Genomic DNA, 26,498 nt, shown 5'->3' on the forward strand with positions numbered 1-26,498 from the left:
GGGGCGGGGAGGGAAAAGGGAGAGGGAGAGAGGGCCTAAAGGATGAGGGTTATGATATATGTGGAACAGAAGACCTAGAAATCTTGACTAATTAAGCACTTAGCATCTCTTGAGTGCCACTTTTAAATTATGGCATGGAAATGTTTTGAGCTAGTAACTTATTAACCCATTCTTGCTATGACCACCCCTTCTAAAAGAAATTCCTTTTGTACAGACTGTCACTACCTGCCATCTAGACAGCAATAACAGTATTTTTCCTTGGCAAAAAGCACAAAGTGATTTACAAAGTGGGGAAAGAAAACTATTCTCCCTCCCTTCCTCAAACAGCAGCCAAAGCTGCCCCTCTGAAGCCTGCAGAACATCACAAAACAACGGGCCTTCTGTCCCTGGTGGGTCTGCCTTTGTGCAGAGTTCATTTTGCCGAGGAGACAATTTGTCTCCTCAAACATGGGGAATGCTCAACGCAAGTAGCAGCTAAACATCTGGTTTCACGTTCCTGCATGTCCTGAGACAAAAATCACACTGAATAAGCTCAGCAAATACACAATTCCTAGTCAATTAGCCTAGAACTACGGCCGTGTGAAAATTCACTAGTAAAAATTCAGTATCTGGTGAAAACTGCCTGGTTTCTAATTTTGTCACAAGTCTGACACTTAGGCCAGACCTGTCAGTGAAGCTTAGATCAATTTTCAGCTTTGCATGGAAACCAGATGAAATCAGGAAAAATTACTGTGGTGATTTTCAGGGCTTTATGTTTTGTAATTCCGTGTATTAGATTGTCAGCTTGTAGAAAACTGTATAGCTTCACTGAGCTTGGTGAAGTGATACTAATTTACATCAGGTGAAAACCAGGCCTGGAATGTATAAGCCTACATGAGCAAAACCAAAAGGGTTTTATAATCCAGAGTTTGCAAAACAAACAGAAGACCTCCTGCCCTGCACAAAGAACTTTAGATTTGAATTATCACATGCAAAGTAAGTATAGTTGGCTGCACAGCAACTGAAGCCTGTAATTTTGGCTTGCCAAACTTGGAAGGCTTAAAGACCTGTGAAAGGAATCACTCCTAATAATTCTTAGAACAGGTCCAACTCATATTTAGAATAAAACTAGCACTGGGAGAAAGGCATGCAAAAATCGGCTGTGGCTCATTTATTACTTGTATTCATAGAATTATTAAAGCATAAAAAAGGGAAAAAACCATTCAGCCATCAACAGACCAATGGGGAATTGTTATCATCTTACTAGAAGCCAATACCTCAAGAATAGCAGGATTTAGGGTATAATGAGGGCTTTTTAAAATTGAAAATTGCATGTCTGGGAAGCAGACGGTTTTCAAGACAATAAGTAAAGGCAGCTGGAGGATGTTACAAGACTGTACAATCTATGCTACAGTGCACAGATCAAACAAAGCAAAAAATAATAAAACAAAAGACGATAGCCAAATTAGCATATGTGAGGGCCAGTTACATCTAGCTGGTGCCTGCACAGGGTCAGAAAAAGGCACAAAGACGTTTCATCCTTTTTGTTCCCTGCATTTTCCAAATCCAATTGATTTCAGAATGCTTTACTGCCAATTTTGCTTGACGTGCCATCTTCCAAAGAGAGAGAGAAGGATCTTTCCAGTCACAAAAAACCAAGAGCCCAGCTATGTCATCCTCAGTGGGAAATTGTAACGCCCACTTTCTCCCCACATGCTCAGTAAGAGGAGACCTCCTGCCTCTCTCAGAGTATCCCTCTGGCTGCTACTGCTCCACATTGTCCCTGGCACAAACTTCACTTCTCGTGGCACAGTATGACTTAAATGAGAATTTCAGAATGTATGATGGAAATTGGCTCTGCTGACTTTTAAGCTTCCATGTTAGCAAAATTGATGCACAAAATTGTTTTGTGTTAGACCCACAGTCACAGACTGCACGAGATGATTTTCATGCGTGTGCCTGCATGAGAAAATGCTTGTATTGTGAAAATCAAAGCCCCGGGTGGCAGATTCTCAAAGGCCTGTGCAATGAGTGAAATGCATAAAAAATACATGTAATAGGGACTATGTATATCGGAGTGATATGCCAAATATATAGGCCTTTTGAAAACTTGGTTTCATGTGTCAAAATTCAATCTCTTTTAATCTACCTTTAAAAAATGGTCGGATTCCTAAAATTAGACTTAGAAGCCTGTGATTTCTGGCTGGAGAGGCAGCAGTATTCTACCAGCAATTGAGACAATTCTCGTTAAGAGTTGTGACTGTTTGCATAAACAGAAATGACAGTTTATAGGTAAATCCTACCCAGTGTGGAGTCCATTCATTTTAAATGTTATGCTCAAAAGGCCACAGCAGCATAATAATGTGAAGGCAGGCATGAAGCCTCCAATAAAACTGCACCCACTGGGTCAGTGCCATTGCATAGCATGCTCTGGATATTTACAGAATGATTATACACTGGGTGGTCAATCAAAGCTCAGTCTGTCTGTCATAAATATTAGACCTAAAGGCCACAGGTGTGGATTTTACAGAACTGTTTCTTGTCTCCACTCTCATAGGATATAATACCTATGTATTTTTTCATACCTGTTTGTATAAAGAATTTGCTCTCATTCACTCAAGTCTTTCTTAAAGTGACTCCTCTGCGCACTGCATCTAGTATGTTAGTTTATTAAGGATACTCCCCTGATGCTCATACCTCCTGGCAGAACTGTACTGTCATTTTTTTCATCTCTCCTGTGGTCATGCAGACAATGAACTAGGAAGTCTGTTGCTTATATTTTTCCACTTACACCGTCTTATCACTTGATGGCAGATGGTTTGGGGGAATCTTAGGGAGAAAAGCGCCACTGCTAATGTCACCGCCATATCTTGAACTTTAGTCTTTCCCACTGCATGTTATTTGTTAGCAAAACATGGACACCAGAGCAACAGAGCAGCCTGTCTGAACAATCAGAGCAGCTTTTCTCACCAAGAGAGACAAATCACAAATAACTCTGTTCTGTATATCAGATGGAAAAAACAAAACAAAACAACCACCCAACAGCCCAGAAACACTCCATTAGAGTAGTTCTGCAAATGTCAGGTGTTAAAGGCTTTGTGGTACACAAAACACAGTAACAGAATTTCAATATAAAATAATGGTTTTACAGCAAGGGGTCAAAAAAACAAAAAGGAAGAAGAGCAGAAAAGTTGTGGGATAAGGAAACAAGGGGAGCAGAGCCTGCACAGATTCTCCACAGAACAGGCAGCATTAAGCACTAAGAGGCATAACTATAACACAGTATGGCTGCAAAGATGGCCACTACAGAGAATCATAAGGAAGCATCAGCCTGTGCTGGTCCATCGATTCTTTTGCCTCCACAGTAGAACAGTGCACTGAGTCTATCTTGAGCCTTGGAAACCACTCAGCTGTGTTAGTGCAGAGCTCTTCCAGATTGATTAGGAGTTAAGCATCAGATATATTGAACACCACAGGTATGGTATCAGGTGGATGCTGCTGTAGTCTTCCAGGGCATGAGCGGTACCACCGACATATGATGAAGCCCACTGCCATACAGGCATACCAGTTCGGCTCTAGGTAGGGGATTATGGTAATGCGGCTTTGCAGTTTATGGACAAGTCTAGTTTTTTTCTTTGTGGGTAGCCTTTTTTTTTTTTTTTGGATTGGTTGGGTTTTGTACACACAGCGACATCTTAAGCAAAACACATTAATGGCAAGGAACTACCTCAAACAGTGTATCTCATCTATGATACAAAAACTTCTGAACTTAATTACAATATTTTTGTGTTCCCCTGTGATTTAAATTCCATCTTAATAGTTTAAGAATGATGCTGAAGGCTTCACAAACCTAGGGGTTTTGCATAATTCTTGAGCATATTTAGACCACATCTCTAAAGCAAGCAAAGTTATACTTAAATATGTAGGAGTACAACTGAATTGCACTGGTCTCCCAGCAGAGAACTTGAAAGAGACACAAGCAACATTACCATTAAGCTATAGAACTCTGCTATGTGGTCAATGCAGTTTTATAAACTCAGACTGCTCCTCTCAGAATTATTTTAGCCCAGACAAAATCAATGCTATTCACAATAACAACTCATGGTTTCATACGTGCAGAGGACACACTACTTTTGGCATTACTCTACACTATGTAGGGCTTTGAATTCTTTCCTGTGGATCTTGGGAGAATTTCTCCCGACTGGAGTTAAATGAACTGCATTAGCCTCTGTCCTAAGCAGAAAGCAGTTGTGTAGGAAAATAATGAATTTTAGTTTGTAAATTCTCTTGGCCCAGCCACTGCCAAAACCCTGTAGCTTGTGTTTTAGGCAGGACTGGATTTAGCAATGTTTGGACTCACTGAACAGCCTGCCCAAAAAACATGTCCAGGCAATCAAACCATTTTCTAAGTATCACTAGAGGGCTGCAGGGATTCTTTGCAGTGTTGTGGCAGGACACCAGCACCAATCCTATATGCCCATTTTCCTATTTGAGGACTGCAGCTGAATTTTCCCTGTGACATTCAGGAAGCAAATCACAGCCTGCATGGTTTTGTACTGGAACAAAAGACTATTTTCATATAGAATTAGCCAATTGTCAAATTTTAGCTAGAGGCTCAGAGGAGATTTTTTACATGACCAGGAGGAGATTATTATTGCAGTCAATTTTTTCATGACATTGTGAAACATGCATCATCAATATTTAATGTGAATAAAAATAAAGCTGTTTTACACTAAAATTCACATATACAAATTAACACTAAAGGAGACTCTTCTGCTTCCTGGAGGATTTTAAAAACGCAATGTCAGAGTACTAGTCACTTCTGCTAAGGGTTTTAAAATTGGAAGTAAATATTTATTGCAGAATACTAATAATCTGTTTACACATAGTAAATGTTTCAAAGAACTATCAGATACTTCTCTTTCTCTCCAGAAAAGAAGGCATTTTTCATCCATAAATAAAGATGCAAAAGGTATTGCCAAAAATTGGATGTGCATTGCTTAAGATTAGGCATATTACTGTTAAAAATGGGACAAATCTTGCATTCCTTACTGAAGGAAAAAGTCTCACAGAAGTGAATGCATGTTAAGTATTATCCAGGATGCAAGAGGCACTGGAAACAGTACTGGAGACAGCATAAGCTTACAATACTCACTGACAATCAGCTGAGCAGGACACTCTGACACCTGCATGAAAGACTGCTAAAGCCAGAGATGATGCAAGATTAATTCAGAGTATTTGGGATATTCTAGATTCAGAAAATTCACTGTCAGTCAAAACCACAAGGGGTCAACTATTTCATTCCAGAGCAGGAAAGAACGAATGGCATTCTGAAGTTGTTGCTTCTGTGACAGGATCAATGTATGCTCTTCTCTTCCTTCTCCTGCTTTTCCATTAGTTCAGGAAATAGTGAGGAAGATAAAACAAGTCTGGAGCAAAAATGATTTTAATTTTTCTGGTGCAACCAAGACAACATGGTACAAAGCCCTGCTTCAACTGTCAAAGACAGTGTGTAGGATGCGGCCACTGTTATTAGATCTTTTGCCTCAGCAGCAAGGAAAGGTTCTTTATCCAGCTACTGCCTGACTTCACCTGACAGCATGGATTACAGATTTTCGATAGAAATGGAAAGATCCTATCATGGCCATTCTCCTAGGGAATCTGCCCTAAGAAGTTCCCAAATCTCTAGTTTTATAATGTGTGCATTGTTGTTTATATCACAGTGAAATAAAACACATATGCAAAAATTGCTTTCTCCTTTTTCATTATATATATTGTAGCCTCTTTCAGTTACCCTCTACATTAAAAGAGTAGTCCCAAAATTAAAAGAATAGTCCACCTTGTCCTATTGATATTCAGCAGCTATTGATATATTTGCAAAGGAAAAATTTTACCAGAAAATGCTACTCTCTTCTGTGGCTGACACTGATGATGAAACTTAGAGCTCAGAAAAGGTTTTTGTCAATGTATTTATGAGCACATAGATAGGCAGAGGAGCTCTCTAATGCTTTACAATGCATTCACTTAATGACAATTTTAGCTTTTATTAGTTAACCTTTAATGCAGTTATTCGTACAACCTATACACAGGAGCAAGGTAAGAATCAGATCCTAAACATCAAACAAATACATTTAAAAATAGGACTCAGTCTTGGCTGGTGACAAGGCTCATAACTGAAGTTTTGCCAGTTAGTCTTTGCCATAGTTTGATGACGATGAATTACAGGTTGAAGGAGGTGATTATTCCCCTCTATTTGGCACTAGTGAGACCACATCTGGAGTGCTATGTCCAGTGCTGGGCTCCCTAGTAAAAGAAAGACACGGACATACTGGAGCGAGTCCAACGAAGGTCCACAAAGATGATTAAGGGCTTGGAGCATCTGACATACAAGGAGAGGCTGGGAGGGCTGGGATTGCTTAGCCTGGAGAAGAGACAGTTCAGGGGGATCTTATCAATGTGTATCTATTTCTGATGGGAGGGAGTAAGGAAGATGGAACCAGACTCTTCCCAGCAGTGTCCAGTGACAGGACAAGAGGCAACGGGCACAAAGTGAAACACAGGAAATGCCATTTCAACAGATGAAAAAAACTTTCCTGTAAGGATGGCCAAACACTGGAACAGGTTGCTCGGGGAGGTTGTAGTGTCTTGGGGCTGTTCAGAATCCGACTGGACATGGCCAGAGCAACCTGCTTTGAACAGAGTTGGGCAAATGATCTCCAGAACTCCCTTCCAACTTCAACTATTCTGTGATTTTGTGATTATGAGGAAAAGAGACTCTCGGAAACCCAAGATATTAATTCTACTCCACATGCTCATAATGTTTGGGGTTTTTTCCATCATCTCAAATCAGAATAAAAACAAAGTTATGAAATATTTCATTTTGATCATCAAAATGTTTCAGACTAACAAAATATGCTGCATTGTACTCTTACAGAACTTGATATATTGGTCTTACTAAATATTTCAATACATTCTCACTGAAAACTCCGACGAAAGTAGCACGTCCCATGCAATATTTTTATTTATTATCTTCCTACATAAACCTTTCAGTTGGAAATTGTTCAGCCTGTTCTTAAAGCCTGATTCAGGATGCTCTTTTTCAAACCCTAGACTCATGGCATGTCACTGATATTACTGAATATTTTTGTCTATAAATGCCTTACAACTAATGACACATCACTAATATACAAAATACGTACAATATACATAAAAGGCCTGATCTGAAGTGTAGGAAGATTTCTATACACAGCAATGCATTAAAGCTTTAAAACACCTCCACAGTTTGCAAGTAGTTTTATTTGTTTTCTCTTTTTGCCATTGCTTTGGGTTTTTGTGGGGTTTTTTGTTTCCTTTTTTTTTATCTTGGAGATACTTACATACTTCCTCTTTCAAAAAAGAAACAATAAAAGAGAGGCGAAATTGCTAGCAGAAGCAAAATAAAATGGATAGCAGAGCACGTAGCGTAGGTCTCCTAGACAAGTATGCTTTCTTAACTAAATCTTTTTTTCTCTGCAGCTTCCAGTACCAAGGGAAAGAACTCTGGGCCAGTTTTGCAACAGCATTTCTGAGTATTGTCTGCAGCATTATGACAGAGAGGTTTGTTGCAAGCTGCCAAATTAGGACCATGATAATTACCTGAACCAAAGACTGAAGAATAGCTTCTGGGTAATGGAATTTGATAATACATGCTGTTCCTTTCATGCTATGTGATACAGTATTATCCTAGAACTGTTGGAACAGTGGTAACAACTTCATGAAACCTTCCTTCCATGTGCAGATCAGCCATGTCGACATGTAGAGCAATGCCCATTCAGTGCGTACTTTCCTTTCCTTTTCTGTTATAGAATTTCTTGCTTCAAATAGCCTGCAGTAAAGCTTGGTTTTATTTGTCTTTCTCAATTATCATAGCCCACCGCATGCAATAATCCTTTTATACATTCTTTTAATTAGGTTGTAAAATGTGACCGGTTCCTTTCCGAAATATATATTTATCCAATTAAGATATATATAACTACTAGTGTTTATCATTAATTATTATTTCACAGATACAAGGTAGGCATTTGCATTTTATTACATGCCATGAATAAGTCAAGAAAATGCAGTCAAGTTCATCTCCCTGCAATTACTAAAGTTGCACCTAGCCTAAAATTTGACTCATGCTAGGCACCCACAATTAAATAAATGTATGTTAAATTATACTAGGTGAGTGCATGACAAATTCTTCAGCACATGTTTAGATTGCCAGACGGTTACAGGAAAATATCATCAAATGCATCATACATAATGTCATTGGGACACTGGTGACCATGTACAGCAGTGCTCATTTCCCACATCAATCTGTATCTAAAGCGCGATCTCATATTTCTAAGATCATAGTTAGACTAAAGCTAGATTTACACATTTTTCCATTGAACAATGTCAGTTAGGAGTATATTTGTAGTAGCAAAAAGCCCTGGGGTAGACAGTCACACTGAGAAAAAACATAGCTTATTTCATTCGGGGAAGTGGCATAAGCAATTCTGACAAAAACACTCTTTTACTGTTATAAGTTGCACCCAGACCAGGAGGATTTTCAAGTAGAGTAGCCTGTCTTTTTGGTGAATGTCTGAATGACTGGGATTCAGTGAATTCCGTCTGCTGGTTTAATCATCAATTTTCCCAGTAAAGACCGGGTACTGACAGGGGACATGATAGGAACACTGATTTATTGCTCCCCTCTACAGCTCTACCAATATATATAGCAGCAAACCTTTGCTATAAGGGCTAGCTAAAAGGACTGAATAAACCCAGTGTTACTAAGTTAAGGCCTTGTCTACACACAACAGTTCAATTTCTTTAATTATAGTGTAAACTGTATTGATAAAAATGTTCCTTTGCTGCTATAATATACTCTCAAATATTTAATATGCTCAGCTGGTCTGAGGCACCTTCACAGTGGTATAACTAAAAACATACTAAATGAAAAAATATATGATTACATTATATAAGCGGACCACACTAAATTAAGGTCTTACAGTGAAAGTTTACCAGTTAAAACAAACAGGGAAGAGAAATTCTCCTGCAGCAGACACTGCAAATAGACAAAAATTAATTTTTGATATCCAAGAGGGAGAGATGGGTGGGAGACCAGGTACAACAACACACAGAGACTAACCTAGTTTTTACTTCCTACACAATGGAGCACCACGCACAAAGCATTCTTTTGTTTGGAAGACAAACAAACCCACAAAAGCACTGGAATATTTGCATCTTGGTCCTTGGAAAGCAAAGAAACCATCCAGCAGTATGCTTTTTGGGCTCAGATCCTAGGCAGTGACAGTCAGAGCTGTCTTAAACTCAGCTTCTTAACAGAGAACAGACAAGAAGAGAAAAAGAGGATTGGCAGGGTAAACTGTGGTTGCTGTAGGTTGCAAGACAATACAGTAAAAGATGGAATATGTAACATAACTGTTCTCTCACTGTAATTTAGCAAAACAGGCTATGCAGCTTGCTTGAGAACTCAGTCAAGTGCCAGATGGTAATAATAAATTTGTAACACAGTCATTCAAAATCTTTTTTCAAATTGTTAATTAAAAGTACTTCATTTTAAGAACATGGTTTATCAACCTCTTTCAGAAAAAAATACGGTCAAAACCACAGGGCAAACAGACTGTCATGAAACATGAGGTTGTATATGCCAGTCTGGACACAGTCCTATTGTTAAGTCAAAGAATCACGTGATTTCCCTCCAAGACTCAGTATTGGGGATGCATGGATTCAGGGGAATCAGAAATGGGACCAAGCACTGACCCTTCCTCCCTAATTATGACATTTGCTGTATCATAAATCAAAATGAAATGAATAGAAACAATGTTTGATATCGTGGCTATTTACCACAAGCATTAATCACAGACAACAGGAGCTCTAAAGAGAAGGAATTTAGTTCATGTAAGTGTCCTGATTTATACTGGATAAGAGTCTACACTTATCAGATATTTGCTCTTACAGTGGTATTAACAGTGCTCTTGCAAAATAAAGCAATACACGAGGAAGACTGTATTTGATAATGTGCTCCTAGATAATATAACATGATAAAATTCTGGGATAGCTCTTCAGCTGGCAGAACCCCATTGGAGTCCTGCCATTAACACCAACTGAGGATATGGCTGATTACCAAATTTTTACCCTAGGCAATGAAAAGTGTGTTTTGCAATGTGTCAACTACACTTCACATGCAAGCAGAGATCCATGATCATTAATGAATGGCAGTTAATTATTCCTGTACACAGTAGCAGAAATAATTAGTGGCTGAACTAATGAATGGAGCTCTATACCAGTACTCAGACAAGTGTGGTGGGATCTCGTCAGTCAACTTCAGTGAACTTCTGACTTCAGTGGCAGTTTAGCAATGCTCTTTTAGTAACAACTCTCTGAGTCACCACAGGATCCCTTTGCACTAGTGAACAATATTCATAGACTATTCAGTATCATGATACTTTCAAATAAATTATTGGACACTTCGTTTTTATTATTTACCCAGTGCTAATAACATTGCCTTGACTTGGCATTAGATCTAATGTTTAACAACAGGGATTCAATAAAAGAATTGTACCCAATTTGGACTCCGAAGTTGACAAGTTAAGTCAATGTAGTTCTAAGAAAATATGTCCCAATGACAATGCAATAAACATACTGAAAAACTTTAGGAAGGGAAATGAATCTTAAAAGGCTACTAAACTAACAGAAGTGAATGGCAGGATTTGGTTAGAGATAAGAAATAGTGCAAATATTTGAAAAATGCCTCAACTAAAAAAAAATATAATATATTGCCTTAAAACTTCGGAAAACGTTGTTTAGCAGCTAGTGATGATAAATGCAGAGTAGAAGGGTAAAAAGGAGACATTTCCTGTGCTGGCTTATAAGAACAGTAACATCAGAACTTGTAATTTACATCTCAAAGGTGTTTTCCAGCCACTTTCCGCTTAAGCCAGAGTTTCTCCTGGCCTGCAACTTAGACCAAGTTTTAGCCTCTTTGCAAAACTTCTAATTCTCTGCTTTGGGTTCATTTCTTATTAAAAGAAACCAAAAACCACAGAACTGTTTCTGAGGGCATATTTGGGGAAAACAAATATTGCCATGACTATACCTCCATACCCCTTCCCCCCTCCAGTAAGTCCTGAAAACAAAGTACATCTCAGGAAAGCAAAGGGGATTGATCCCTTCCTCTTTCCTCCCTGAACGTTAAGGAAGTCACTCTCTCCTGAGAGACAGCATCAGGCTTTTAGGTGCTGTGTTTGAGGTTCAGACTCCTACCTTGACTTCTACAATGGGAGATAAGCAGAATTTAGGCACCTATGTTAAAAAAGAATCGGCAGGATTAGCAACAGCCACCTGAACCTAGAGGGTATCTAAAACACAGTAGATAGATAGCTCTCTGGCCCAAAACCTTTGAGCTGGAACATGTACAGACCAAAATGTCCTGATATGGGAAAGAGAGTGCCTATCTCAGCCTAAGCAACTTTGTGAATTAGACATTCATTTCTGCCTGTGTTTTTGGAAACCCCAATTAATTAAGCATAGTATATGTACACTTAACATGCAGAGACTGTGCTTCCTGAAGAAGGGAGCCACCAAGCAGCCAGAACTGAAAAAACACAAGGACTCATTAAAAGCATTACTGTACTGTTTATTGGCCAATGTACTGAAAAATGTTGGTGTTCTGTTTTTCAGACTGTTTTATTCATTATAATAGATTCAAATACTCCATATTACTGACTAACTTAATATCCTTTGACTGCCCGGCTGCACAGTGGTCCAGTTTCAAAAAGAATATTTTAGGTTCTGTTAGTTAGTGTCTCCAAGGTATCTGTTACTTCCTTTATTTCTTTCACTCCCTCCTTCCCCGACCTCCCTATCCCAACCTTTCCCCAATGCTCCTAAGTGCACAACTGAGTCTCAGGACCTGTAGCTTAGAGCTAGATCTTCAAGGAGTAGGAGCAAGGTTTAGAAAGAGTGCACAAGAGAAGCAAGATGAGAGTAACACCCCTCTCCTCAGCTGTTTCAGCTAATTTTCAGAGCTTTCCCTTGTCTCAGTGTGCAGCATGTCTGAAACGCATCAAACCTTTATCTCCTGATACAGAATTTAATCACCTAATTTATCTGTGAATTCTACTCCTGAATTATAGGTGATCCAGCCTGTGCATTGCAGTGAAGTCTTTTTTTGGTTGGACCATTGTTGCCTAAAACATAAGCCTTACAGTGCATAAGTTGAGGGGTCTATCATCAGATTCATGCAATCCTCAGGTGGCTTGGCATATGGTTGATAATGTTCCTAATGCCAACAAAATAAAAAATAATTAGCAATAAAGGCCTCTAAAGATTTGGACCTTGGACTTTTAAGTAATTACTTACTTAAGTAATTGTGAGTCTCAGTGCCACATTCCACCACTTGTAACACTACCTACCTCATCAGCTATCAGGCATGTGCAAAAAGAAATGGTGAAAGACTGTAAAGTGCTTGGGTACATCTCAAAGCAAACTGTAAGCATATATGCTCTGTGGAGAGATTTATTTTCTCTTTCTCCACTATTTTAAGAAGAAGAATACAGCTGTTAAAATTTGGCTTTCTTCTCTATCTGAGGTAAAAAGTTACCAGTAGCTTTCTACCTTTCATTAAATTTTCAATATTATTTTTTAACTATTATAGCTGTAGCTAGTGACAAAGTTTCCATGAAGAAATGGTAGTGCAGACTGGGATGCTGGCTTATTTCTGATGAGACTAGTGATGACAAACTTACTCTATAAGCAAAATACGTGCAGGTTTTTCTATTCTCAAGTTTATCCCACAACCACTGCTGTGTAGTTGACCATTCACACTGAATTTAATTCTATTCCACTTTGAGCTAAGACTTTTCTTTCAGTTTTAATGCCGCATCAGTATTTATTATCAATGAAGTAAAAATCTTCAAGAAGAGTGGGCACAACAATAAAAATTACACAGAGGAAAGCATGCTAAAACATATCAGTCAAGAGTATTCCTGTATACAATCATCCAAGAACTAAGGACTATGAACCTACTTGTCAAATAAGCATCAGCTTAGGTCTGTACTTAGATGAGAAATCTCTGATATCTCTGATAACACAATCTGAGGTTCTGAAAAGCACAGTGCTGCTGGTACACGAAATGGTGCTCTTCCTTTTCATTCATATCTAAATCAGTGTTACATGGGTCTTAACACGGGTATCAGAAGCAAAGTGGTTTAGTGAAGTGATCCTTTGGCTGAGAGCCAAAAACTTCTAAGTGCTGATCTTAGAAATGCACCATATCAATGTGTGCTTTTAGGCAAATCACTAACCCAAACCACATCACTCTCCTTATTTGCAAAACTGGGAAATAAAGCACTTTCATATTTTTGCAGAGTTCTTTGAAATCCATGCCTTGAAAGGTTTATAAGAGCATTTGATATTAATGATTACTATTGTTACTTAAGTCGTAGGAAAACTGAGAACAGCCACTAGTTAATATTTAAAAGGCAGTATGAATTGTGTTCATCTGCAGGGTGTGAGTTAAAGGATGTCTTTGACTTCCTCTCATCACTTGTTACGGAGGAGAATATTTCAAATAAAATGCGGCAGATAATAGTTGTGTCTTGGCCATTTTCCAGTACAAACACTTGCATTTTGCTTACTTAAAATTCAGTGAATTGTGTATGTTATTCTTCAGTACGTACTCCATATTATTATGGGATGTTACTGAAAAATGCCTACAACTGCTATTCTTAATATCTATTATTTACATTTGATGGTGATGTATGGTCAAATTCTGCTCTCAGTGCCCATGCAAACCCAGGAACGTCATGCAAGCACAGGAAAATCAGTGGAGTTTCCTGGTTGTAATCAAAGTCATAATTTGTTAAATTGAAATTGAACTCTATGATCTTCCCAGATGAAAAAAAGGTATAAAAGGGGGAAGGGAACTCAGTCCTGAAGAGTGACCAACAGCATGTACTGACGGCTAAGCTGTTACCATGAGGCCCCTTTGACGTGCCCCTAGTGCAACATTGCAAAACCGAAATGCTTCTGAAAACTTCAGCCAGGCCTTTATCACAAGCCAATACTGGACTTAGCTATGGACAGACAGAGCTTAAAGCAGAAATTCACCGAGTGACCATAAAGTAGTCTTAGGTTTATGACAACAGTCATACATCTAGCATACAACTTCCTACGAGTTCACCACATAGGTGATGGGTGCTAGTTACAAAGCTGCCACAAAGGTATCCTTTTTGTTCTGGCTCGTTGTGACTGGCTTACAGACATTTGTAGTTAACTACTGGACCAGCCTTACTACAGCCTAAGAACCAGCCTTATTAAACTAGCATGCAACACGCTGACAGTTTAGCTTACATTGGCAGGGACGATAGGCAGTACTTGTGTGGATATCATTGTATAATGACTCTTTTTAAAAAAATAAGTATTGTCTGATCATCTTTGAAAACTATGATTTTAGTAATAACAGCATATACTGCCTTTAAAAGGGAATGTTCAGAGATAAGCAGGATTTACCTATTTATTTTGCCTTTGCAGTGTGGAGGATACAATGGAAGCAATATAAGCTGCAGAGAGATGTGTTTTATCACACGGGAAGCCATCAAGAAACCCTTCTAGAAGAAGAGACCATATGCGGACTACGACAGCATGATGTATGAGTCACATTGCTGAAATCAGCTCTTGGATTCAACAGTGCCATTTGAAGGGACAAAACCATTATTTTCTTTAGCCATTCAAGCAAGAGAAACATACTAACTCAATTGCCAGCACAGCTACCAGAAGGAAATTGTGTATTCCTTTTAGTATTCAAGACATTGCTCTTATTGCCTTATTCATATGAAATTCAGACTCTCTTTTGAAAACAGCAAAACAATGACTTTGTCTCCATTTTAATTTGGAAGGAGTCCAAAGTAAGCTAATATGAGAGATAAATGATATAATGAGAGCTGCATGCAATTTACTGTAAAAAATGAACAAGCAAAATGACCTCTCAAATGTTTGCATTTTTCTTTTTTGAACTTACTGAAATTTTAATGTTCTAGGTAGTGAAGTCAAGTTTCATATTCAGCTTTCCTGTTAATGTCAACATGCACATGACAGGTTCCAACTAAGCAGAAAAATAGAACATTAGGATGCCAACCTAGCGTTCCGCTATTATCAAGAATAAATGAACTCAACATACACAGAGGTTCTATATTAACTGTTTCCAGAATACGCTCCTATGTACAACACTGTCTCATAGGAATTTGTCTGACTGGCAAATATTAAATGTTCTGGCAGTGAAAAGAAACTCTGAGAGCCTTTGTTATTCTGAGGCTACAATTGTGAACAAAAATATACCAGAATCACTGGTGAAAACATGGGCTCCTGGACCCTATGATCACAAACCTTTTGAGGAGTAAAGTCTGCCAGCTCATAGCAAAGGTCATCTTCAGTTTTGCAGCTTCAGGCTTTTAATCCTAAGTAAGCCAATCAGAGCCATATTAAGTGATGAACATATTATGTTAATGAGCATAATTATGCTAATGAACATTCCTTCAAGGAATCTTCATTCTTGATTCATTAGTTAGATATTATCATCTGAAACCAATGGAAAATGTTTTGAAAAACTCAATTAACCCCTTTGGGGCAATCACAAACCTCAGCAGATTGGCTTCCAATACTACCTCTCCTATTTATTCCCAGACTTGCACCTGTCTGTGGTCATCATTTCACTGGGAGTTCTCTGCCTTTTTCAAATTCTTAATTTTCTTCCTGACAGGGACTTCAACCCTGCCTGGAAAAAAAAAAAACAACAAACCAACCACCCACAGAAAAACCCTATAATCATGTTTTATTTCTGAAGCCCTCTGTATTTCTTTGCAAGACCTAGTATCTTGATTCAGTGGCTGGTGGTGTTGGTTCTGCAGACTATCCCAGCGGTATCATCTCCTGAACAAGAATGGGAAAAAACTAAAACAGCAGAAAAGTTGTCAGAGTCTGCCTGCACAGGACTGAAGTAGTGTGACTAGCCAGGGACTAGCCTAGGACTGGCACTATCCTGGCCAGTATATATGCTGTATTCTGTAATAAAAGGAGTACTTGCTACAGATGGTACTTACTGTTTTCTATCATACAGCTCCTGTTTCACATTCCTGATCCGACAGGATTACATGCATTTCTAAGGTTATGCTTACACTCCAATGCATTAAGGCACATCCAGTATCATGCACAAAACACAAGTTTTTAAAGGCCAGCAAGCTATTTGGCCAAATGCATTTGAGGCATTTAAATATTATTCCATCCATGTGCTGGTATTAATATTATCTACATGTGTAAGATTTGTATTGGTGAATATAAAACATCATCACTCCAGTAGATTCAAGGCCACATCATTTCAGCTCAGCAGCTGGCAGGATTATTTACAGGATTTAAAAAGACAGACTTAAGATACACTTTTCTAATGATAAAATACAGGAATATGTCTGCTGATGGTTATACATTCTCCACAATAAGCCTCTCTGTGCTGTAAGGTTAGACTAGTTTCCATTCCATAATCAGCAGTGCCCCACCAGTGAGTTTTTAGTATGCTTTATTAGCTTAATATGCCTGAACATTGCACTTGCGTGTAGAAAGGCCAGGGGATTGTCAACCCTGGATTCAGCTGCAGTGAGAACAGAGCTTTGCAGCCCTGCAGCCCCGACTGTATGAGGGAGTGCACACATGGCATCTGGCTGGGCTAACGGGCCTGAGAAGTTACAGATCTTGTAACTCTCCTCTCGCCGTTGTGTCATTACTTCACTCCATCAAAACTGAAAAATAAAACGTGAAGCACTCTGCAGTGACCTGCGTAATCTCACAGAGGTCACAGCAGAGACTGATTTATGATGATTGACAACTGCCTATGATTATGAAAATTGGTAGCCAGTATAGCATATATTACTCATGCCTGCAGAACAGGGCACAGAGAAATCATTTTCCCTTTTAGTATTCCTAAAGGTTTACTGCTCTTAGCTTTATTCAAAGAAATTTAAAGCCCCGGGAAAATGATGCAGCATATATAAACAGGGCAAACATTATGTCAAGCTATTTTAAAAATGTCAGTCTGTTAGCTGATGTAAGGTTCTGACTTAATATGTAAGAGAAAACGAATGAGTCTGAAAATCTCTGTTTAGTAGTTTAGAAAATGGGATCTGAGATTGCTTTAAACAAGGTCATAAAGACCTCTCAACCTTTCCTTTTATTTATTTTTTTGCAAATATATTGACTGGCTTGATGGTGCACCACAGACAAATATCTACACGCTTCACATAATGAAACAGTGTCATTACTTTATCTGGACAAACTCCCAGTGTAATTGCAACCAAAGTAAAACATCCCCGAGACTGCGAAGAAGTGTCAAAACAAGAAATAGAATAGCATAGACCTGAGATGTTTTCCATTTGCAGACCTTCATATAGGTGTCTTTTTTCATACTTTTAGCTGTATGTTGGAAAGCATAATTTGATGATAGACGTGAAACTGTGTATTAGTTTTTATTTTGACAAATTCATTAAACATCATATAGCTTGAAAAATGAACCAGGAGGCACTAAGCCAGCCTGGGAAGGTTGTACTTCATAAACTGAATTGCTCACATGGGCAACATTTTGGTGGAAGTTATAGATTTTCTAGCATATCCCTGATAGATAGCACTAATATAACTTCAATAAAACCTCCGGATATGTCAATATAAAATTTTTTCTAGCATTGAAAGATGTAAGATACTTCAGCTAATAAATTGGAAGACTCCCTATTCCTCACGGTACGCTAACTTACACATCAGATTAAAACAAGTATTTAAACCATCTAAGGTACAGCAGGCAGCTGTAGGTTTGCTGCTTATAAAAGTTGCACTAAATTAAGTTATCAATGTACTATAGGCAATAATTGGAATTTAAGATCTAGAGCAAGCATTTCTGTAAAATGTTAGCATTATTCTATTTTTAACTGTTAGATAACATACAATTTTTCAAAATTGACAGATGAATGAAAAAGATAAACAGTATTTGCTGCATACAATTGATGTTCTTTCTCTTTGTTCCCAATATATGACCTTTCACTTACCTGCCTAAGATTTACTGACTTTTTTTAAATTGCTACCAGTTCCAAATTGATTTCGTACAAGAAGTGCAAGCAGGTATCTTGTTCTGAAAGAAAAACAGATGAAGGACTTAGAAGGCTGCCAGGGTATAATGACAGGATAGTGTGTATATACACACACACACGTATATATACACACATATGTGCATATGTGCATGCACACAAACATAAACATACAGCATTAGGTTTTGTCCAAGTTTAAATTATACATCAATTTCTGCATCCTACAATGACCTACCACAATAGGATGCACACTCACAAAACGTGACTGGAAATAGCTGCCTGGTTGTTTTTACATATTCGGTTAGCAGTGACTGTAAATAGAAAGAAGACAGGGAAATGCACAAATGTTTGAATAATGACAATTTTTAAAACTGAGAAAATATACCATGGAAGAAGGTTACCAAGTTTGAAGTAGGATGCTGGCAGGAATTTGAGACACTACTTGGACTTGGCTAAGAAAATTCTTCAACTTTTGATACAAAAATTTGTTGTGGACAAGATGAAATCGGTAGCATGTCCCATACTTAGATGGCCATAGATGTCTTCCTCAGGCATACTAACTATTCCATACTTTCGCAAGGTTCAAGAGAGACTTCCTAGCCAATGTCACAACTAGATTGTACAGACTTTGTGATTATACAGTACTTTCAAAATAATTACTGCATTGTAAACTAAAAACTGTGTTCAAATGTGTCTAAATAAATTATGTTAATGCATTTTTAATGCTACAGAGGTAAGTATTCAAAAGTCAGTGCATCTGAACAAGGCATGAGCAGTGTGATGCAGTTCCTTAATTGTATGATCTCAAGTTAATAAAAAGCACTTCAAAGGCCCAAAACACTGCAATGCATCTGACTGAGAGAAAACAGTGTTCATTGCTAGCTTTCATATTCTTGCCTCGCAGATTCCTATATTTAAATATTAGCACCAACACAACATAGGGTATTTTTTTTCTATCACAGGCACTTTTTTGTACTTCTACCTGGTATTTGCCTCTACTCCAGGACAGTAACATGATAATATGTCATGAAAGATTTTTTCATTTGAGTTAAAACCAGAGGAAAATACATTAAATCTCTTCAACTGGTGAAATCACCAAATTTTCAGTGATCTGCAGACAGCTGTTCTGCGTTCAGGGAAGGTGGATGCTCCATATTCATATGAGAAATGTTTCTCAGAATACTGTTTATCTCCACTCAGGAGCCTTAATATTCAGGTTTCTGAATACTAACGGATAACATTAAACTGGTCAATAAGATCTGAAGAGGTATCAACACCTAATATGGATATACAGTTCTGCCATACCTGTATGCAACTTCTGGCAGGAAATGCTGTTCTCTAAGAAAGACGTACCATTGGCAGTGTTCAGCTTCAGCTAAGTACTTCCAAGTACGCAGCACTAGGAAGAAGGAGGTGCAGCTTCTGAGTGGTCCGACTGCTGGGGAAAGCAAGATAACGTCTTCAGTACCATTTCTTTAGAAGAATGCACTGTGACTCCCTGTACACTCACACTGCAGCACGAAGGGTTGAAGCTTTCTTTACTGATGTCTTTGGGCCCCTGGCAAAGAAATTGCTTTCCTTCTTCCCCAATTTATGCAGGCCGCGCTGTTTCCAGAGTACCAAAGTGATCCGTTACATAATCCACAGTAGTCTTCCCTAATATCTAATTCCCTAGTAAAAAAAAATCAAGAAAATAAATTTGGATGCTTGTTAAATTATTATTATTATTGCCATAATAATGGCAAAATTCAATTTCTTGACTCTCAAAAACTACATTGGATAATTCGGAAAAACTATTTATTCTTTCAGTTAAGACAATGGATGATTTTATTCTTCCTAAAAAAATACCCACAAACTGCCTCTCTTTTTGCTGTCTGAGCCAAAGAAATGAACAGATGTAGAAAACCTTTTGGTTTTATTGTTGGCCAAGTACAACAGAAGAGGAAGAAGGTGTTATATTCACGAGATGGTTGAATACCGTACTGGGAAATACTTGAGTAAGATTTTATCTTCTGTGAACAAATACAATAATTTCCATAATTTATTCATTAAATGTAGAAATGTACAGGGCATAAATTCCTTTATGTTTTCTCTCTTAACAAATACCTAAGTGATTAATCTAATATCCATACTGCATATTCTTCCAGAATGATTATTTCACTTCTGAAAAGTGATGAACTCAGAAGACAAAAATCAGCAGATGATAGCATCACTACACTGGTTTCCAGAAAAATATCTGTCGTTAGAGCAGAATTCCCACACTGTGGATCAAAAGCAGAATTTAAACTGAATTACTGAAGTACCTATAGAAATTTTCTCTGTAAGAAGGTTAGATTGGAGGAAATGCCATCGTGTACAGAAATACTAACTTGCACAGTAAGTTAGTGCTACAGAGTTCTCACCAGAAGTCGGAAAATCAAAACCGTTTTAGTCATAAAATCTTTACTTCATAAAACATGTTTTTACATGCTCTGTATCTTTCTTGTTTGTTTTCAAGAAAAGACATCATTCTGAAGCTAAAGGCTCTTTTGAAGGTGAAGTATTTGTCAAAATCAGGAGGCTGCAGCCATGAATGTTTAGAAGGAAATTCTGGTAGCAAAGTTGCTAAGGGCACACAGCAGTTTGCCTTGGTTTGTCCTCCTGACCAGAGATGAATGCCAGATCCCTCTTTTCTTACATCAGTCTTGTTTTTAACAGCAAAGCCATTTATTGATGGTCCACCCACTTTGCTTGCAAGCCATAATGCACTGGCATACTAAATCAGATAATAGTAGAGGTTAATAAAATTTGAAATGCTTAGAGATTTGACTAGGCAGAGAAAAGCTCTTCAAGTTCATGAATCTCCTTACATTACTGTTACATCCCAGCAGAGCATTCCCCACTTGTTAAGAGGAAGCAATTATGGTGGCTGAACAGACTGCATGGATGACCTGAACCTTGCTCACAACAGATGAAAAAATATGACATATTGCTCAAATGTCTGAAAGATCTTTAAAGCTGGTGGAGAGGAAATATTAATGAAAGTGGGGAGATTGAAGACTGGGCTGGGGGTAGGTCTATGAGACCATAAAAGCACTAAGAGTAGGACTTACTGCATAGACATACTTGAAATGGCATTTCATAAAAGCAGCAACTTAAAATGAGATATATGTTCTATAGTAAACGTGTGTGTATCTATATATAATACACATATATATCTCATATCACCAGTGATGACAGAAAAAGTAGGTACTCCTGTATGTGAGCAGAAGCATGCTGGCAAAGCTGCATCTGACAAAAGAGGCACAAGTTTTCTGGGGTACCTTTTAGTAGGCTAAAACTTAGCCTCTTGTAATGTGAAGGAAGTTGGCATCAATTTAAAATTTAATTTCAAATTGATTCAAAGATAGTCCAATTCAGACTTTAAGGGCAGTACTCAGAAATTAAATTTATTGGACTAGCTGGCAAAGCCATATTATGATTGAACATATTTCCTAGCTTTAAAACTTATACAAATTATTTTTGACATCGCAACTGTTAAAAATTTATGCAGACATAGAAAAGGAATAATGTTGCTGAATGTTTAATGCTATTCATTTCCTAGCACTGCCTAGGAGTAAACAGGAATGACGCGTTCCTTTCTGATTATGGGCTGTGAGTAAGATCAGCCGGCTTCGTCATGCTGATTTCTCTGTTCTGTGTGCTTCTCTCATAAACCTTCACAACTGCCTTAGTCTCGCTGCCCGCTAGCATATGGTGCACTTGTGTGTGAATGTACTTGCGCAAAACAATAAAGTGGTTTTTTATTTGATACATTTCTTTTACCAGAAGTGGAAGCTATTCCTTTCATATTGTACTAGACATATAATGATCTCTAAACACACTAATTGCCTTAAAGTTTTTCCTTCTTGATTTTAGCTATGCTGTGATTTCTTTCTTATCATATCTCCTATTCTCATCACAATAAAAATATCTAAGAACAAAACATTAGAAAGGGAGATTTCGGTTTTCGTCTGTACAGAAATGTATTTTTTTGGGCTGTGTGAATCAGTCTTGTGAATATCGTCATAGGATTACTTTACCAGTGTATCTTTACTTACACAGTTAAGTAATTGTTATTCGATTGCCAAATCCAATGCAAAATAGATATATATCTTAAACTTAATCGTATTATTATCTATGTTAGATTCATAGAAAACCAAGGCTGAATATATGAATAGGGCCTTACTGATGTGTTTTAAATGCCCTCTCAAGCATTCCTCAAAATGATGGTCAACATGTTGATTCTGACTAAATGAAGCTGAAAATCAGATTTTCTCAATATATCACATCAGCATACACATCTGCTGATCAGTGTTAATTAGTCCTATATTTTCCAATTTGTAATCTGTGTATGTTTTATGGGGATGCAAGTAGTAACACATTAGCATATGTAATCTCTCTTTGGAAAGCTTCTGCTGAGCAAGTGACCAATAAATTGCTGTTAATGTAAACATTAATCAAATTGAATGCCAGTATGGAAAAAGTCTCAAGTTTAGCGGGAAAATCACCTTTCTACCATGTATCTTACTTGTGAACTGTAATTAACTGGGACCATGATCTTTTCTGAATATTCAATGACAAATAAATATATTTGGTTTGGCATCTTCTATGCTACCCTGAAGAGCTAATCACTTCACCATTAGTGTGAACGCATGCTAGTCAGTCCTCAATGGTGAATTAAATTTCCATCCATCCGATGAAGGAATTAAAAAGAGAGAGAGAGAGAAAAATTGCATAAATTAGTATGAAATTATTTAATCTGAGAAAGAAGAGGTCAGCGTATAATGCCACAAAGTGATGAATACTTCACAGAAATGTAATGACCTATATTTGGCCTAAACAAGCTATTGTATGACCATAAATGTACCATTACTGTGAACGAATGAGGATTGCAGTTATAGTATGTAAACAGTAATAAATATATAAAATACAATCTATTGTCATGAACAGAGAAAGCATTTAAATTACAGTGCTGCTGTGCACTGTAATAACATTCTTGATGTTATTCACCCTTCAAAATTTCTCTTTTTCTTACAGAACTTGTATTCACCCTTCAAAATTTCTCTTGTTCTTACAGGTCTTGTCTTTCCTCAAAAAAAACTCCAACCTGAAAGAAGTGAAGCTAAACCTGATTCTTTTTACGAATTTCCAAGGTGTGACTATGCACATATACAAACTGGACTGAACATTTCTACAGAAGGAATGTTAATCTTTAAGTTTGGCCAAGGAAAGGAAGAATTTGTGAATAGTTCACAGGCCAATTGGAACACTGAAACTTCTCAGATTCAGTGCAAATGCAGATAAAATAGGTTATCTAAAATAAGAAAAAGCATTAAGTCAAAGAAGGCCGAAGAAGTGAGATGACTTAAAACTTAGTTATCTATGAATCTTACATACATTCCTTTTTTTAACTACAATGAGGTGTATACAGAAATCTACTCATTCAAAAACATTCTCCTCCTAAAACTAACTGAAATAGAAATACCTTCAGTCGCATGCTTCTACATAATAATTAGAGGGACACAGACCACAAAATAGAAGTGATCATCCTGAGGAAACCTAGAAGACCGTGATGATGTGCCAAAGGAGATAGGAAGCTAATTGATGAAATGAAGAAAGGCAGGAGGGATTTCTAGACAAGACGTGGTAGGGAGTGCGTTAGTTGTCGAGGGGACAAACCCTGGCACTCTGCCGCTAAGTGCTGACAACCATCAAGACTCACTCATGTCAACAGAAATTGAAAAGGCAAAATGTTTCATAGCAATGTGACTTAGAAGAACAAGACTGAGAAGGTAAGAAAGGACGGAAATAGCATGTGAATTTATGCAAACTTTAAGCTGAAAGCAAAACAGCAGAGCTGAGGTCTTAAAAAAAAGGTAGGTTATTTGTCAGAGCCTGGAAGTGTCAGTCTACCAGGCCTAAAGAGACAACAAGAGGAATATAAAATGCGGTGTCTGGGGTTTGGTTTTCTTCCTTTTCCTTTCTTGTTTGCTTTCTAGGTACAGAAAGCTGGGGAGACTGGTTAGTGAGAATTATTTTGCAGTGTTACATTTCTTTATTAAAAAGTACCATTGTTCAAGCAGATCCTACACTACAAAAAACATGCGAAGTTTTTGCAAGAAAATGTAAACGTATGTGGCAGTTTTTCTCGCTGCTAAGGAGTGAGGGAAATACTTTAGGAGGGAAATGAATGCTAAGAAAGAATGGCTGTCTTTTGTAAGAAAAGAGATGGTTCATTTCTTGACTGGGTTTCTAAGTAGCTTGGTCTCCTGATCAGAATAGCCATTTGTTTTTTATACTATTTCTTACTATTTCCTTTTAACCTTTTTTGTGAAGTTTATTTTGACTGGTACTGGTTTAATTGCAGTAATAACCACCAAAAAGCCCTAAAATACAATGATCTTTTAAATTAGCATTATTTACTGTAAAGAAATTTAATAGTGTAAATGCTATTTCTCTCTGCAGTAAAAACAGTAAAAGCTCAGGAGGTTTTGGTACTGCTTTTAGTACAATTGCAAAGATTTCATGGGAAGGTAAGTATAATTACCATCAAGTACAGCTTTGACCTTAACACATACCTCAAAGGACAATTAGGTTCAGCTCTAGAGGGTTTTATCTTTAAGCCTCTTCCTGAATAAAACCACTTTCTTTCTATAGTCCAAACTTCATTCCATGCCAAACATAGTATTTGTGGCTGGGGGGGGGGGGGAGAAAATTAATATTAAAGACAAGCTGTGAGTTTCCATCTGGCATAATAATCTAGATCGTGCAACCTTCTTAAGTTTTCCTCTGCTGACTCCCTTCTAATATATCTTTAAAGACATTTGTGGTCTCATTCTTTATTTCTTTTACATAGTGCTTGCACCCATTGTGGATAAACACGAATAAAACTCAGAACAGTTATCTGTATGGAGATTTGGTTATCTTTCAATAATATACACAATACACATGCTGTCATACCTGCAAGTCATGAAGCTCTGATGAGGTAAAATTAGGCCTGAGGAGCAAATTTCTTTTCTTTCTTTCTTTTTTTTTTTTTAAGAAACTATTTGATCAAGCTGTGAATTTACATGCAACTTCTGGGAAAAAAAAAAAAAGAAAAGAAAAAATTTGCAAACTGCAAAGACTGTGCTCTCAAAAGGAGAAAAGGATGAAATGAAAATTGCCCTGTATTCCCTGGTAACAAATTGCTCTCCAGCATATCTTAAGTAAACTAGCCTGAGGTATGTCCTGTGGACACAGCATTGAATACATGCACGCTGCATGTGTTCATAAATAGTAAGCAGGTATGAAATTGTGTGATTAGTAAAGAAGAATCAAATTGCCTCACACAAGTAGGCCTGAAAAAATGAAGAGATCATTGCAATGTGTCCAAGGACCTGTGAGCCCAAGCCAGAGAACAAGGACAAGGTACTGATGAGGTAGATGAGGTGTGTTTGTGCAAGGTTTAACAGTGTTTTTTTTGCTTTTTACAGGTAAAATTATAAGCCTATTAAGAAAAGGGTTTTTCAGTAGATGTCAGAAAACATGATATTCATTCTCTTCCTCTCACAGGAAAAGGAGAACTGTAAGAGTCAGAAGAATAACCAGAGCTAGGGGGAAAGTCCATGCTTCCAGTGCCTGAGTTTGACCTCTGAAAAGGCACCGAGCCTCTAAGAATCAAGATTTTTTTGTTTCCTCTATGCCTAACGTTCTTCATTTGTTCAATGGGGCTAATATAACCTTTGTTCTGAGAATAAAAACATTAAAAACTGAATCAGTATTATGGTAGTGATAACATTTTGAAAGCAGGACAGAGGAATCGCTTCTCTAGGCTTGCTACATCAGGGATGAGATAGGCCTAGTTCGAATATAAGAAACACTTTCCAAAACAGATTACTGTTTGGGGACTTCTTTGGGATTTTAAAAAAAAAAAAAAGAATTTCCCAGTACTTTTTTCCCTCTAAACTTTCACCTCTACCAATGATTAAAGCATATTTCTTTTAAAACATTTATTTCCATTCTTTCCATATTTTCTGTGACCATTATTGTCTACAAAAGACAGTCAGGAGATGGTTATTTTCTCAAAAAAAAAAAAAAAGTTTTGCTCATTGCACTGAATCAAATACTTGATGCACATAACTTTCTTCATGACTGTGAAAAGCTTCAACTCTCCTTACGTGCAAAATGCTCTGGTTTCCTTTTGATGTCTTTTGAATCTGCCACAATGCAAGCCTTCATTATTGTGTTCTCACCCTTGATCCATTTGGAAGTTTTTATAGCTACAGAAATTTGGGATCTGCCAAAAAATGAAAAGCAAGAACCTGAAATCTTGATAGAAAGACTTTTCTCAATGGATTTTGTGAAAAA

The sequence above is a fragment of the Aptenodytes forsteri genome, unplaced genomic scaffold (assembly GCF_000699145.1).
Source record: "Aptenodytes forsteri isolate BGI_AS27 unplaced genomic scaffold, ASM69914v1 Scaffold50, whole genome shotgun sequence".
NCBI lineage: Eukaryota > Metazoa > Chordata > Aves > Sphenisciformes > Spheniscidae > Aptenodytes > Aptenodytes forsteri.